Genomic DNA, 15,779 nt, shown 5'->3' on the forward strand with positions numbered 1-15,779 from the left:
AGATCTCTGCAGGGCTTTCTCTTTTTTTATATCAGTATTGGTCTAAAATAGATTCAGATTTGGTTTGGTAGTATAGGAGCTGCACAACCTAGGCAAATAGCCAAGAAGTTTCTCATACTTGGAAAAGTGAAAGGCAGACTACTCAGATTTGTAAAGAAAATCTGGAGCATATTATTTGCAGATTCTAGGAGTGAAGAGAATTCTTGAAAAGGGATTATGATGATTAAATTTTTTTTAAAGATGTGACTGCTTTTTTGGTTTCAAATGTTCTTTGAGTGATATTCTCATTTTTTAAGTGAAACTTGATGTTAATTCATATTGAATTGGCAGTTTTAAAATCCATGGCTCATTCGATAAGAAAACTATTCTGTCTGTAGCAGCTCTATGGTTGAGTAGCAGAAACCCAAGGTTTTCTAGGGAGTAACAGAATAATACATTGTTACTTGGAGAGAAGGAAATACAGTTGGAAAAAGAGCAGTGTACCCATGATGATGAGCTTTCTGCTTGCCAGTAGTGAAGGAAAAAATTGATGCCAGCAATCTTAAACTATTGTTATTACAGGGAACAGGATGTTTCTCCTGCAGCTACAAACTAGTGCTTCAGAAGGCTACACTGATTTGATTGGATAGTATGTGCTAAAAAGAGAAAGATGTAAAATATCATAAATGATCACCAAAGCAGCTATGGAAAAGCCTACAGAGTTGAGAGGTGATGTTAATACAGCAATTTATATCTTTTGAAATTGGTAAGTAAGAATTTTCTTTCTGTGAGCAAAAAAATTCTATCTGTAAAGGGAGAAATGTAAGAAATGTAGGCTTTTCCTTCCTTAGCAATGGAAGAGTTGTTTCATTCAACTCTCCATGACGGTCCTCAAGGAAGCTGAACAGAAGTAGGCCTCTGATGTAGGTGAAGAAAGAAGGACACTAATAAATGGAATATCCCTGACCCTGCACATCTCCTTGAACTGCAAGGAGATCAAACCAGTTAACCCTAAAGGAAATCAAGAAATAAATCAACCCTGAATATTCATTGGAAGGACTGATGCTGAAGCTGAAGCTCCAACAATTTGGCCACCTGATGCAAAGAGCCAACTCATTAGAAAAGTCTTTCCTGATGCTGGGAAAGACTGAAGGCAAAAGGGGAAGGTGGTGGCAGAGGATGAGATGGTGAGATAGCATCAGAGACTCAATGAACATGAATTTGTGCAAACCCTGACAGACAGTGGAAGACAGAGGAGCCTGACGTGCTACAGTTCATGGGGTTACAAAGTCGGACTTGACTTAGCAACTAAACACATGTTATGGGATGTGTTAAGCCAGTTCTTCCTTCTATTATTGAAATCAACTATGACAATACTATTTGAGTCCAAATATTTGCAGACTCCAGTGATGGAAATGAGCAATTTAATTGAAATACCTTTAAATAATAGAAGCATACGTATATGTGTGTCTAAAGAACATTTTCATCATATAACAGCATATTATGACAGAAAACCATGCCCCTATCACAGAGGAGAAATCAGGTCTTTTTGTTTGCAATGACAGTAAGACACATCAGTGGGTCAAAAACAGAATCCGGACATTCAGGTATATGTATGGAAGATCTTTACATCTGGCACGCCAAGAATTCAATGTATTTTTATTCTCCTAGTGCTATTAAAAGATTTTCATAAGTATTAATAATTATGTGTGTGTGTGTGTGTGTGTGTGTGTGTGTGAGTCGCTCAGTCATGTCTGACTCTTTGTGACCCCACCGACTGTAGCCCACCAAGCTCCTCTGTCCATGGGGATTCTCCAGACAAGAATACTGGAGTGGGTTGTCATGCCCTCTTCCAAGGGAATCTTCCAGGCCAGGGACCAAACCTGCACTTCTTACATCTCCTTCACTGGCAGGCGGGTTCTTTGCCCATTAAGCTACCTGGGAAGCCCATTAAAAGCTATGGATTCAGTTAAATAAATATGGCCAACTTCAGTTAAATAAATAATAATTTAAACAAATTATTTTAATAGAATAAAAGAATGAAATTTTGCCATTTGCAGCAACACGGATGGAAGTGGAAGGCATTATGCTAAATTAAATAAAGTCAGACAGAGAAAGACAAATACGGTATAATATCATATATGCAGCATTTAAAAAACACAACAAGCTGATTAATATTACACAAAAGAAGCAGACTCACAGATAGAACAAATTAGTGGTTAGAGAGAAATAAAGGATGAGGGGCAATATAGAGTTAAGGATTAAAAGGTATAACTACTAGGTATAAAATGAGCTGTAAGGATATACTGTATAACACAGAGAATATAAACAAAATTTCATATTAACCATTTCATAAATGGAGTATAATCTTTAAAAATTGTGAATCACTATATTCTATCAGTTCAGTTCAGTTCAGTCGATCAGTCGTGTCCGACTTTTTGCGACCCCATGAATCGCAGCACCGCCAGGCCTCCCTGTCCATCACCAACTCCTGGAGTTCACTCAGACTCACGTCCATTGAGTCCGTGATGCCATCCACCCATCTCATTCTCTGTTGTCCCCTTCTCCTCCCGCCCCCAATCCCTCCCAGCATCACAGTCTTTTCCAATGAGTCAACTCTTCACATGAGGTGGCCAAAGTACTAGAGTTTCAGCTTTAGCATCAGTCCTTCCAAAGAAATCCCAAGGCTGATCTCCTTGCAGTCCACGTGACTCTCAAGAGTCTTCTCCAACACCACAGTTCAAAACCATCAATTCTTCAGCGCTCAGCCTTCTTCATAGTCCAACTCTCACATCCATACATGACTACTGGGAAAACCATAGCCTTGACTAGATGGACCTTTGTTGGCAAAGTAATGTCTCTGCTTTTCAATATGCTATCTAGGTTGGTCATAACTTTTTTTCCAAGGAGTAAGCATCTTTTAATTTCATGGCTGCAATCACCATCTGCAGTGATTTTGGAGCCCAAAAGAATAAAGTCTGACACTGTTTCCATTGTTTCCCCATCTATTTCCCATGAAGTGATGGGACCAGATGCCATGATCTTCGTTTTCTGAATGTTGAGCTTTAAGCCAACTTTTTCACTCTCTTCTTTCACTTTCATCAAGAGGCTTTTTAGTTCCTCTTCACTTTCTGCCATAAGGGTGGTGTCATCTGCATATCTCAGGTTATTGATATTTCTCCTGGCAATCTTGATTCGAGCTTGTGCTTCTTCCAGTCCAGCATTTCTCATGATGTACTCTGCATAGAAGTTAAATAAGCAGGGTGACAGTATACAGCCTTGACGTACTCCTTTTCCAATTTGGAACCAGTCTGTTGTTTCATGTCCAGTTCTAACTGTTGCTTCCTCACTTGCATATAGATTTCTCAAGAGACAGGTCAGGTGGTCTGGGATTCCCTTCTCTTGAAGAATTTTCCACAGTTTATTGTGATCCACACAGTCAAAGGCTTTGACATAGTCAATAAAGCAGAAATAGATGTTTTTCTGGAACTCTCTTGCTTTTTCCATGATCCAGCAGATGTTGGCAATTTGATCTCTGGTTCCTCTGCCTTTTCTAAAACCAGCTTGAACATCTGGAAGTTCACGGTTCACGTGTTGCTGAAGCCTGGCTTGGAGAATTTTGAGCATTACTTTACCAGCGTGTGAGATGAGTACCTATAACTTAATATTGTACAGCAACTATACTTCAATAATAATAATTATAAAGACCTATTTAAATAGTAAAATATTAAATTAAAAGCCATGCTAGATAAATCAAACCTGTCAACAGAATTGAGGTTTTTCTTGCTTGATTCTGTATAATGAAATGAGAGAATAATAGCTAATGTTAGAATAGATTCACCTAAAACATATTTTTCTATTTTGAAACTATAAGACCCACAATATAAGACTGTTTTTGTTTTGCTTTGCTGTTGCTGTTCAGTTGCTTGGTGTTTGATTTAGTTTAATTTGAAAAGAGGTTAAAAGGAGAAAATAAGTTTTGGATCCCTAAAAACACATGAATGTTACCTTGTTTGGTTGGTATAGGGAGAACCTTTGAACTCCCTAATCCCAGGAAATATATTAGCACTTGTCAAAACAAAAATGGATGCCTTCCTACCCCCTAGAGTATTGAACCACATAGCCCCACTCAGCATTTGTTTCTAGAAATCATATACTTATTTTCATGCCTGCAAATCTCTACTGAGAGACCTAGTCCAAATAATTCAGATATTCAAATGTCAGTTCTTGGGGGACGTGAAGGAGCAGTTTTCATTTTCAGTTTCCATTACATATTTTCCCTTCATTCAATCTTTTTGAGATCAGTAGGCAGTCTGCAGGGTACAATTAGAAATGAAAACCCAACCAAAACTTGGAGAAATGTATGTTGGATTAGGGAAACAGCCCTGGGAATATCTATTGAATTCCCCAGCATTTAGCATGTATAATTTCTCAGTAAGGAATGTGCATTAGAGAATGTGAAAGGCCAGAATTTTTCCCTCTACACTCCCTCTTTTTTTTAAACCATAAATAGAGTTCCCTTTGACTGAGTCTGGAGGTGCTTCAGGAACAGAGGCCAAAGGAGGCTAATGCTGGCTCCCAATTCTAACTATAAGGATGGTCCAATATTTGCATTCACTCAGTCTCACTTGAAATCTTTGGTTCTGGAAAGAAAAAAGAACTTGACAATCTGGTTAACATCTGGTTTTCTGGCAGCAACTTAAAACTTTGCTTCAGCTCTCAGTTTTAAGGTACTGTGGAACTCCCGGTAGATAGTGCCTGATCTGGGAAAGTTTAATGAAGCAGATGGCTCTCTTAAAGAGAAAAATCTAACTACAGGAGGCCAACACCCAACAAGCTCCCTCAAAGGAGCAACTGTTCTATTCCCGACACCTGCTCTGCCAACACCATGGGAAATCACTTTACAACTTGTCACCAACTTTTAAAAAGTGAAATAATATCTAAAGACTGAAGTCGTCAATTGTAGCCCTCTATCTCATTTCTTAATCTCCTGGTTATCAGCATCTTCTATAACTCTTTCTTGCAGAAGTTCAAATTTCTTCCCTATCTGGAGTCTCCCCCATACAGGATGAAGATTTTACTCTAATTTTATTTTCAGTCCAAAAAAAAAAAAAAAAAGGGAGTACGCATTTAAACTTCTGTCCCTCAAAATCACCTTCTATTCTAAGGTTTTATATTATTTCAATCAACTATTTTCATTAACACATCAACAAATCCCTCGTGGCTTAGGATGCACACATCAGAAAATGCCTCATAATTTAATGTTCTGTTTACAACTCCTTCTAGAACCTCAAAGGAGCAACTTAGCAACTATCTTAAATCAGCCACAAATACTCTGAACATCATATTTTTCTCCTATATGAAGGAGAAGAGAAGACATATACCTCCCCACTAGGTACAACAATGAAATTCTATTACCTACTATAGAAATATGTTTAATTTCAAACTTTATCAGTTTCATTCTTTCCGACTGCCAGTTTCAATAGGGGATGTGGTACACAATTAACTCTGTTTTATATCATTATATTTCTTCTCATTTCATTAAAACAGCCTTCAGAATTGTAGAAATCAATGTTGACCTTTGACCAATATAAAGTTGAATTTCCCTAGGGCATAAGGCAGGTATAATTATGACACTGTATTAGTCACTATATTTTTTGCTACAAAAAATAGAAATTCTACTCAAACTGACTGACTAAAGGGAGGAATTTATTAGGTCATATGACTGGAGAAAGAACAGGAAAGAAAGTGCCAGGAAAACTTTTTATTTTTTTTTAATTTTACTTTATTTTACTTTACAATACTGTATTGGTTTTGTCATACATCATCATGAGTCTGCCACGGGTGTACCTGAGTTCCCAATCCTGAACCCCCCTCCCACCTCCCTTCCCATACCATCTCTCTGGGTCATCCCCGTGCACCAGCCCCAAGCTTCCTGTATCCTGCATCGAACCTAGACTGGCGATCCGTTTCTTACATGGGCATACACATCAGCAGAAAAACTCTTTAATCTCTACTTTTTTTCTGCCTAACGGCTTTATTTTCTCCTCTCATAGAAGGGTCATCTCCACATGACACAGCGTCTGGCCAGTGACAGCATCTAAGTGTCACAGCTTCCACCACAGAGAAGGTTGAATTATTTTCTCTGCTCTGAAAACTCCCAGGGAAGAACTCTTATTGACTTTGTTTGGATCAGATATTCACCTGTCGGCCAGTCAGCTGTGACAAGAAAAGGCATGGTGTTGACTGAATTGGCAGCTTCCACCAGAACCACACAGTTGGAATGGGGTAGGGGTGTATGCATGCATGCCATGTCGCTTCAGTCGTGACCAGCTCTGCGACGCTGTAGACTATAGGCTGCCAGGCTCCTCTGTCCATGGGATTCTCCAGGCAAGAATACTGGAGTGGGTGGCCATTTCCTTCTCCAGGGGATCTTCCCGACCCAGGGATTGAACTCACATCCCTTACATCACCTACACTGGCAGGCAGATTCTTTACCACTAGCACCACCTGTAGGGGGCAGCACTCCTCAAAGAAGAGGAGGTACAATAGCAACTCCACTTTGGGGTATGGACCCAAAAGAACTGAAAGCAGGGTCTTGAAGTGGTATTTGTACACCCCTTTCATAGCAGTATTATCAACAGAAGACAAAAGTTGGAAGCAACACACGTGCCCATTGATGAATGAATAGAAAAACAATGTGGAAAACATACAATGGAATATTATTCAATCTTAAAAATAAAGGAATTCTCACACAAGGTACAACATAGATGAACCCTGAGGACATTTTGCTAAGTGAAATGACAGTCACAAAAATACAAATACTATGTGATACCATTTATGTGAAGTACCTAGAGTGGTCAAATTCATAGAGATAGAAAGTAGAATGGTGATTGCCAGGAACTGGGGGAACAGAGGGATGGGGGATTATTGTTTAACGGATACAGAGTTTCAGTTTGCAAGACAAAAGGAGCTCTGGCAACTGGTCTACAATAATGTGAACACTGGGCTTCCCCCGTGGCTCACCAGTAAAGAATCTCCTTGCAATGTAGGAGCCACAAGAGACATGGGTTCAATTCCTGGGTCCGGAAGATCCCCTAGAAGAGGAAATGGCAACCCATGCCAGTATTCTTGCCTGGAGAATCACATAGACAGAGGAGCCTGGTAGCTCGTGGGGCGGCAAAGAGTCAGACACAACTGAAGCAACTTAGCAGACATTGACACAATGTGAACATTAAACTACTATTAAACTGTGCTCTTTAAAATGGTTGAGATGGTAAATTTTATATTACATATATTTTATCAATTAAAAATAAATTTTAAAAATTGTTTAAAAAGACGAGGAATACTATTCCCAGAAGAATAGGGTGACAGATCAAACAACCTATGACCACTTCAGTTACAGATGCAGAGAAAGACTGTTCATTGTACCACTAATGGGAAAGACTGTAGGGATGAGTCAGCCAAGGAACCATGGCATTACTCTAACGAAACTTGTCTGGACTAATTACATACAATCAGAAAGGACAAGAAAGAAAAGAAAAATACAGCAAAGCTACCAACAACAGCTTCATGCAGATCTATAGTTTATAACTATAAACCAGGGGCCATTCTCTTGGCATGTGGTGGCTGGGGAAAATAGAATTTAACATCAAGTTTAAATTGCATTCACAAGTTTGATTTCTTTAAAATACACTTTTTTAAAAATTGAATAAAAACCAACTGCTGGATAGCAATATCGAGAAAGTAGAATTTGTCCAAACTCTACAACTCAATAACTCCACTCCTAGATAAATATATATATATATATATATATATATATCTTAGAAAAACTCTTATCCATAATCACCAGGCAACATGGACCAGGAATCTCTCTAGCAATATTTTTGCAATAAGAAAATATAAATATCAGCTCAAAATGACCTTTGATAGAATAGCTAAAATAAATAGTAGGGGATTTTCTTTCATACAATGGAATACTGTACAGTAGTGAAAATAAATGAACCACAGCTAACCACATTAACATGAAGCATAATCTTGAGCAAAATAAACAGACAAAATATATTTTAATTAATTAATTTTTTATTGAAGGATAATTGCTTTACAGGATTTTGCTGTTTTCTGTCAAACTTCAACATGAATCAGCCATAGGTATGTATTTATTTATATTAACAGAAAGTTCAAAAGTCATTTTTGAATTCTGCATGCTCAAAAATAATTTATGGAAACATGCAGATATACAATTCTAAAATAAAAGTAAGAGATGGTAACAGCTTTCAAAATAGAAGTTATCTCTGAGTAGATGGATAGGAGAGGTTTCAGGAAAGGACATGCAAAGGACTTAGAAGGTACAGATGTATTTCATAAGATAGGTGTGATTATATAGGTGTTCAGTTTATTATTAGTGTACATGGTACATAAAAATTACACATATATATTACATGACATTTTAGGATACAGTTTATAGCAAAATATGTTTTTAGAAAGCTAAATAAACAAACTTTTTTCTCATATCTCACCACGTTGATGCTGTACGGCCAAATTATCATTTAGAAGACACTAGCACCCAGTGTGAGTTGGAAATCAGCTACCTGATACTAAGATGTGCAATGCAAAAGGATAGACTTTATTTCACACTTGTCTTTTCAATGCATTTGTGTTTTTATATTATCTTCTGACACTTGGAAGAAAAAGCATAATGGAAAAAATTATCTGGGAAGAAAAGTTGACATTTGTACATATTGCCCAATGGGCAGGTAGAGTTTTGCATCTGCACAGTTCACAATGAAGTTTTATGTGAGTAAGTGACAAAAAAATAAATAAATATGGAGCTGGAAATCTGATAAAAAATACATCCTCATTTCAATGCTTTATTGCTTGCAATGGGTGGTTCAAATCACAACTCCTAGTAGGTTATACAAAGCCTTACCCCATGAGTGAAAATATTTCTGATTAAAACATTCCCCAGGTTACCTACTGTGTCCTGTTTATTCAGCTTATTTCAAACATTTGCAGCGGAGGGGGCACAACATTTACACAGAAAAACAGGACAAAAGTTGTGACGTGGACTTCTGGCTTTACTTGGCAAATTGGAACAGGCCCATAGATATAATAGGTATTTAACCCAGATAATAAAGTTTATAGACACTGAAGTTGTCTCTGTCTTTCAACCAAGTAGAATGATTAATCACTGCTAAGATTTTTGACATACAGTCCTGGACTAGCTGACTTTGGCAGGAACTTAATATGAGTTTCAAAAGATCTCCACATAAGGGAATATTTGCGGCTTATATATGCTATCCAGAGTTATGGGTATCTACAAAATGTCCTTTATCAACCTCCGAGCAGCTGGAGACTACCAATCATTCCCTTTGAAAAGCAGCATTCTCTCTCACAATAGAGGTAGGGTAGGTTTACTAAATAGTCTTTGGGCATTAAAAAAAAGTTTTCATACACAAGAGCTGTCCTCTGCTTTTTCTTTCAAAAGGAAAATGTAACCGGGAAAACATGCGGGGGATACGATTTATACAACATCTGCTCCCTCTGAGTCTCTCTGAGGCCACAGAAAATTGTCTAAGAATATTGGATACCAAAGAGAAAACAAAATTGGTGACCTCACAACAACAAAAATAAAGACAGAACACATAAAATAGTATGCGTAGGAAAAATTAATTTGAAGCCTATGTTCTTTTTGGCAGGGCCATAGACATGAACAATAGCACAGGAAAAAATTACTCAGAACTATATAAATGAACTTCACTGTATAGGGCTTTAAAAAAAGTTCCAATAGTTGCAAAACAAAAAGTAACCCCCAAATTGTTCAAGACCACAGTCCCCAGTCATCAAGTCTATCTAAAGAAAGGTGGCCAATATGGAAACATTGTGTGGGTTGGATTCCAGGGTCTTCCTTTTGGAATATATCCTCAGTACCTATTCGACACTCAGGCATTATTTATTAACTGCTCCTAAATACAGTTTTCTGAAGTCAAACTCTAAGGAGTTGTTCTATCAAACCACCTAGAAATATATCTGTACACAGATGACAGAAGGGACCTTTTAAATTTAGTGAGATGCACTGTTATTTTTGTATGTCACACCTCATGCAAGAGCATAAACAAAACAGATTCTATTCAACAGAATCTTTCTTCAGATAAAATGGGCTCATCCATTTGGAAGCTCTATTCAAGAAAGTGAAAACAAGAAGTGATATCCTTCAAAATACCTTAGAAATAACTATAAATTACAGTGACCTGACAGGATCAGAAGAGAGAAGCTTCCTAATCAATAGGTAAGCTTAGAAATTACGATCCTTAGAAGGTTCCAGTGTGATTATTTTATGCCAGTGTTCTACCCAGCAGAGACCATCCCTGGAGCCTAAAAGATCTATGAAATGGTAGAAACTAATGGGGTGAATATTTTTAATTACATAATTTGGGGTTTTTTTTGTTGCTATTATTATTATTTTTTTATACAGCTTCTCAGTTCTCCTTCCTATGAGAATTAGAACATACAGAAATACAAAGTAACCAGGTAGAGGTAGTTTAGAGACAAACTGTGAACTTCCCTGTCCCAACACTTATTTTTGCAGTATACGATTTTTCTTTAAAACTCCACTCCTCTACAGTCAGAAAGACATCCTCTTCCCCCAACTCCCTACATTTACCAAAAGGTAAGTGCTTTAATGACCCTCTACTGATGGCTTTCTGCTCTATCAACTTTATAAACTACTCAATCCAACTCAATCCATGCACTGACAACAAACTGATTTTGCTCCTATTCTAATTAATTGGTAATGTCTTCTGGAGCATGTTCTGGCACAGATTCTAAGGCCCAATTGAGATTCAGTAGCAAAGAGTGCCATGACTGATATGCATAAGTAGAGGATGGGTACCATACAGGCCATGTATCTGTTATCTTTATGTAAACATGTTACTCCTCCAAGATGCTACAATGCTATAGATTTCTTTTAAGATAGTTTCACCAGACAAGTTCTTTATCTAAAAGCATAATTCTAAAGGAGAACGTTCAGTCCTATAGCCACTTCATGGAGGAGAAAATATGCACTGGACTCAACTTTGCAGAACTTCTCAGTTCATCCTACTTAGAAAACAACTGCAGTGAATTAAGAAACAGGGAAGCATAAGAGGCACACTTCTTAGAATTTTGTTTTAAATACTTCTCTTCTGCTAATGGCATTATGAAAGAAAAGGCAGCATTGTAATGTGGCAAAACAGAACTGTGTTGACCTTCAGTTCAGTTCAGTTCAGTCGCTCAGTCGTGTCTGACTCTTTGCGACCACATGAACTGCAGCACACTAGCCCTCCCTGTCCATCAGCAACTCCCAGAGTCCACCCAAACCCATGTCCATTGGATGATGCCATCCAACCATCTCATCCTCTGTCGTCCCCTTCTCCTCCTACCCTCAATCTTTCCCAGCATCAGGGTCTTTTCCAACGAGTCAGTTCTTCGCATCAGGTGGCCAAAGTATTGGAGTTTCAACTTCAACATCAGTCCTACCAATGAACAACTAGGACTGATCTCCTTTAGGATGGACTGGTTGGATCTCTTTGCAGTCCAGGGGACTCTCAGGAGTCTTCTCCAACACCATAGTTCAAAAGCATCAATTCTTCTGTGCTTAACTTTCTTTATAATCCAACTCTCACATGCATACATGACGACTGGTAAAACCATACCCTTGACTAGATAGACCTTTGTTGACAAAGTAATGTCTCTGCTTTTTAATATGCTGTCTAGGTTGATCTTAACTTTCCTTCCAAGGAGTAAGCGTCTTTTCATTTCATGGCTGCAATCACCATCTGCGGTGATTTTGGAGCCCAGAAAAATAAAGTCAGCAACTGTTTCCACTGTTTCCCTATCTATTTGCCATGAAGTGATGGAACTGGATGCCATCATCTTAGTTTTCTGAGTTTTAAGCCAACTTTTTCACTCTCCTCTTTCACTTTCATCAAGAGGCTCTTTAGTTCTTCTTCACTTTCTGCCATAAGGGTGGTGTCATCTGCATATCTGAGGTTATTGATATTTCTCCCAACAATCTTGATTCCAGCTTGATTCCCGCTTGCTTCATCCAGCCCAGTGATTCTCATGATGTACTCTGCATATAAGTTAAATAAGCAGGGTGACAATATACAGCCTTGATGTACTCCTTTCCCAATTTGGAACCAGTCTGTTGGCTCCATGTCCAGTTCTAACCATTGCTTCCTGACCTGCATACAGGTTTTTCAAGAGGTAAGTCAGGTGGTCTGGTATTCCCATCTCTTTAAGTATTTTCCACAGTTTGTCATGATCCACACAGTCAAAGGCTTTGGTATAGTCAACAAAGCAGAAGTAGATGTTTTTCTCTTGCTTTTTTGATGATCCAATGGATGTTGGCAATTTGATCTCTGGTTCCTCTGCCTTACTCCAAAAGGAAGGTTTTTCTCCATCATCTCTGAGATTAGCCCATCACTAAATATTTTCAGAAATTTAGAGTATAAGAGAGTAAGTCTCAGCAGAGTTAGGAAATTCAAAAAGGATCTCAAAAAATGTGATCCAGAACTGGTTTTTAAGTACAGCCCTTCAGACAGAAGTCTAAATGCTCAGCTGAATCAATGTGGCTCATATGTCACACAGAAAAGAAGACAGGCAGAATTCAGCTGCTATTCACCAAAGTCCTCAAATGAATAAATATAAAGGGAGTCTCTTCAAGAAGCGAATGACAGATAATTATTTTAGGAAAAAAGATCAAACACCTCTCTGTGACTTAAAAACCCCTCATGATCTTGTCACTTTCTACACCTTGATTTCCTCATCTGCTAACACTCTTCCATATAAATCACACACAGAATTCTAGTGTGTGTATTCTCTCATGACTCTGAGCCTTTGCAGATTCTGTTCCTCTTGCTTGGATAGCTCCCATTTCCAGCCAACTACTAGTCATTCAAGGACCAAGGACCACATTCACAGGAAGCCTTCCTGACCCTCTTTTCTGTTCAGGCCTGGCCTTTGTATATGCATTCCTAGTGCTCTCTAGTAATTTGGAGAGCTTTAAGCAATCTTCTCTTAAGATTTTTTTTACACTAAATTGTTTATTTTTGGCCGATTTGAGTCTTCATTGCTACATGCAGGCTTCCTCTAATTGTGATGAGCAGGGACTACTCTGTTGCAGGGCATGGGCTTCTCACTGTGGTAGCTTCTCTTGTTGTGGAGCACAGGCTCTGTGCCTGTGGGCTCAGTAGTTTCAGCTCAGTCTTTAGACTGCGAGTTCAGTAGTTGTGGCGCACAAGCTTAGCAGCTCTGCGGTATGTGGAACCCTCTTAAACCAGGGGATCAAATGCATGACCCCTACATTGGCAGGTGGATTATTATACATTGTACCACTAGGGAAGTCCTTAAGATTTTAACCTAAAATCTTGATGGTAGGAACCATTCATTATTTTTCTTTCCAGCCCTAACCTAGAACTAAGCACCTAAGAGAACCAAAATAATATTTATCGAGGAAAAACAGTATAATTATTTAACAGATGAAAGAATGAACATTTAAGTAGGTGAATCTAATAGCCAAGATAATGGAAGATGTTTTGACAGCGAGTTGGGTTGCAACACAGAAAAGAGGGATCAGGAAATCAGTATTTAATTCTATATAAGAAGTTCACAGAAAGAAAACCTATTCCTGCCAGAGCTGGGATGTTAACAAGATTTCAATCCAAAAATGACATGGCAGAAACTGGAATCCCCAGCAACTGGAGAAGGGAGTAAAAAGAAGGTAATCGTAAAGTTATATTGGTGTAACCCTATGGAACAGGACAATGAACCCAGAAACAAGCAGTCAAAGCAAGAACTCAATAAATGGAGAACTGCACTACCGAGTTTGGAGTGAGACCAAGAGGAAGACTAAGTTGATGCTGTGCTGGTAAATTATGCACCCTGGGCCCCCTATGTGACCCTCACCTTTCTAAGACTGAAAACAGCACTGCCCTCTAGATCGGGAAGAGGAACTGCACTCAGATATGTACACAAACATGCTCAACCTCCCAGGACTGAGGGGTTTAAGAAAGAGAGTCAAGAAGGGCACTAAAGTTTTTACCATTGCTTATTTTATAAGAAACTGTTTTTATGTCTTTTCTAGTGGATATTCATCATCACAATCTCATTTTGGAAACTGTTCTTCCTCTACCTCAGAGCCTTGCTTCCACCAGAATGAGGGTGAACATGCAACCCAGATAGGCCAATCAGACTGTATCATCCCTCTAAACAAAGCAGTTAGTCAAGGATGTGCACCAAATCCAGGGAAGGTTGATCAGTTTCTCCACTAGATTTTCCTGAAATTCCTAGCGAAAGAATAATGTAAACCTGGACTAGATCAATCAATGGCCAGCTACCTTTGCTTCTTCATGGATAGAGTCTTCTTAAATGTGAAGCTAACACAGAGAAAAGCAGAGATGAGAGAGACCAATTCTCATTGGCATCAGTTGTACCCCAGCATAAAGCTGTCTCTCAATCTTGGATTTACTAACATAGTAAAGTAAATTATTTTTGCTTAAAATAAGCTGCTTTGAGTTCTTGTTACCTGCTACCAGAAAAAAAAAAATTCTTCTTGAACATTCTCTAATAATAACATGCAAAACATCCAGCAGAGTGTCTGGCCAAGAGCAGCCCTCATATTAGTTCCCTTTCCCACATTCATACACACCTCATGTCCACTTTTCTTCCTTCAGCTTAGGATATCACTTCATCAACAATGTATCTGTGTTCATACTCTCATATATATGAAAAATAAAAAGATTACTAGAAAGGAATTATAAGCTCTCTCTAGGAATTTGTCTTTTCTTAGATCATGAAATCTCCATAATCAGAATTTATCCCAGGCATCTAGATTTCATGAGAAAAAGATAAACTGATTGTTCTCCTGAACAAAATGCTCCTTCAACATTTTTATCAATACTATGCACACATTTTCCTTTAACCTTTCAAATATTACAAGTATTTATTTCACTGCAAAAGGGGTAATTTTCTTGATCAAGTTATTTGGGAGGCTACTGTTTAAAGCAGATGACAGCTTCAGAATCCAAGGTTTAGTAACAATTAGTAGACTCAAATGTAAAGGAGTTTTATAATTAATTCCTCAGTCTATTCTTTATTTTTAAGATTACTATATACAAGTAAACATTTATGTAGCCACAAGAAAAGTTGGATTTTTTTATATTGCTAAGTAAAACATAAGACTATAAGTAGAATAAGCCTAAATTACCACCTGGTCTTTTACTTCTTAAAATATGACCCTTTTATAAATTAAGATAATATTTATTCTGACAAGAAATTTTCTTATAAAGAAAAATCAGAGCAAAATTAGAGTGGGACAAATAACTCTGGTAAGTGCCATAGGAAAAGAAAAGTATAAATAGTTTTAAAAGAATAACACAAGAGAGATGCAATACTAGATACTTAATACCAGGAATGTCACATGATCCTTTACAAATAAAACATACAATAATAAAATATTAATAGTGATTATTAATTAAGCTACCACATATTATTAATATGTCAGGCACTGTTTTGAACACTTTACATAAATAAATTTATTTCATCCTCACAATAACTCTATGGGATAGATACTTTTGTTACTCTCATTCATAGATGAGGAAACTAAGGTACGGAGAAGTCAACTAGCTTTCCCAAGGTCACACAGTTAAATTGGTGGCAGAGCTAGTGTTTGAACTTAGAGTAAGAATATAAACTGAAACTTCAGAAAGGGAGAAATCTCCATAAGTTTGAGTGGTTTAAGAAGACATGATAGAGAAGAA

Source organism: Capra hircus, chromosome 8 (assembly GCF_001704415.2).
Source record: "Capra hircus breed San Clemente chromosome 8, ASM170441v1, whole genome shotgun sequence".
NCBI classification, from domain to species: domain Eukaryota; kingdom Metazoa; phylum Chordata; class Mammalia; order Artiodactyla; family Bovidae; genus Capra; species Capra hircus.